Source organism: Amphimedon queenslandica, unplaced genomic scaffold, assembly GCF_000090795.2.
Source record: "Amphimedon queenslandica unplaced genomic scaffold, v1.1 AMPQUscaffold_12125, whole genome shotgun sequence".
NCBI classification, from domain to species: Eukaryota; Metazoa; Porifera; class Demospongiae; order Haplosclerida; family Niphatidae; genus Amphimedon; species Amphimedon queenslandica.
This window is the reverse complement of record NW_003547636.1, coordinates 7,164-9,061: the sequence shown is the minus strand read 5'-3', so window position 1 is coordinate 9,061 and position 1,898 is coordinate 7,164. Positions and strand designations below refer to the sequence as shown.

Sequence of the window (1,898 nt, the reverse complement as noted above, 5' to 3'; positions counted from 1 at the left end):
AAACAGAGTCAGAAGACCTTTCTGCAATAATCATGACACTAGTGAAGACGATGAGAAATCAGGCGTAAAAATGGTTCGCTACATGTGATTGTAACTATGTTTTTAATTAGGGTGAATGTATTAGTGATCATGATGATGAAGATATTGTACTGAGAGACTTATGAATGATAGTCACAAGTGTGGTAAAATAGTTTATTGATTATGTGTGTAATTGTTACTTTTCCTTAGAATTTTTGATGCGGAAGATTATTCTGGAAATATTAGTATAGTAGGTGCTCCTTTAATTCATATTAATTTATTAATTTAGCAAGGCCACTAGTATACATTCTATAGTTACCTTATCTCACTAAGTTTCAAGACAAGAATATCTTAGGTTTGTTTAATTTCATGTGAAAAGCTAAATTCATTATTCAGGTTGTGATGAACTGAAACTTTCTTGTTTAAAGCTCTTGTTAAGGTCAGTTTAATCATAGTGTTTTAATTTATTATCATCATTTGTCATTATAGTTCACTTCAAATAGCATTGAATTTTTTTGTGAACCTGCCTTCATCATGCTGGTTAAGGAAGGTATGTAGTTCCTTTGCTTATGTAGAATTTATGCCTCATTATAGTTATGTTATGGAACTAAGCTTTGTAGGACTATGTGTGACAAGATACCTTTGAAAGATCTGCTTCACTACATGGAACCAAGAGTTCATTAATGTTAGAGATTTTGGGAAATTAATTTCTCAGTAATGTAAGTTTATTATTTTAGTGCCTTCTTAATTTATGGCTCTTTAGGTGTCTTAAGTTACAAAACATGAAGTGTCTTACTTATGGAACATTGGTAGACTATGATAAAGAAAACAATTATAATCTTTTTTTGGTTTTAATAATAATTCCAAATCATTTTTAATTAAAAATCATTTTTAATTAATAATGAATAATAATTAAGTATTAATTAAGCATAACAGGAAGTACGTCATAATGAGGCTTGATGAATATCGTTATCGTTGTCGGATCAGGTCTGGCACCAGCATAAATCGTGGCTGATTTGTCAATATCGGATCAGGACATTGCCCCAAATCCACGGTCCAGGCTCGATCATCAGTAATGATTCAGGCCTGTATCAGGACTGGTCCATGTTCCAACTCTTGGGCGTGTACTGATCCACGTTACATAACCAGACATCATACTTTTTTTGCATAGGCAAACAGTGGTCCTAAAGGACCATGCATTCTGTCACTGTTATGCACATTAAACTTTACTATGGTCTTTTTTTGTAATCATAATTCAATGAACATTATTATGGCACTAAAATGAAATTAAAATTCAAAAATGGCTTTATTATAATCATTATAATAATTGAGAGGATTGTGGCTACACTAAAGGGAAAAACACTAACAGCTATAAAGTTCTAGTTAACAAGCAAGTCTCAGTATTAATTATTAATAATGAGAGCTGACTAAAAATTTCATCATAGCAAAGCTTTCCTAATTCAATCATCTTCGTCATCATCTTTTGGAATAGAAAGAGAGAAAAAAGAAGAGTAACATTAACATGGTAACACAGGCTTGTAGCCCCTCCCCCACTACGCAGTTTAAACATATGAGCCTTCAGAAAGCTGCTCTCCTCTACAGCCTCTTCCAGCTGTGACTTGGCCTGTCGGAGCTTCTTCTGGATACTCTCCACCTCACTCTCTGCATCTTCCTTGTCACGGCGAAGGTTCCTGACCTTGGCATTGAGAGAATTGACTTGATCTTGGAGACGCTGGGATACGGCTTCCTTATAGCAACAATCACTCTTGGAATAAAGAGAATAAAGTAAGATAAAGTCAAAAACAGTCGAAATTTAATTTTGTTACCTCTTAAAATTCTTCTGGGCGTCACTCCTGCTTTTGGTTTCAGTCTCCAACTCC

At 34.1% G+C, this 1,898-nt stretch overlaps 1 long non-coding RNA gene across 8 annotated transcripts; it reads left to right on the top strand.

Moving 5' to 3' along the window:
• On the top strand, window positions 1–862 carry LOC109588378 (uncharacterized). 8 transcript variants are annotated; one of them, XR_002188133.1, is made up of 7 exons: window positions 71–182; window positions 229–268; window positions 312–373; window positions 415–457; window positions 508–568; window positions 613–737; window positions 782–862. It is a non-coding gene; the product is annotated as an uncharacterized LOC109588378 (long non-coding RNA). The 8 variants fall into 8 exon arrangements; XR_002188130.1 differs by adding an exon at window positions 1–64 and having other exon boundaries at window positions 111–182; window positions 229–457; XR_002188132.1 differs by having other exon boundaries at window positions 312–457.
• The last annotated feature ends 1,036 nt before the right edge of the window (window positions 863–1,898 follow it).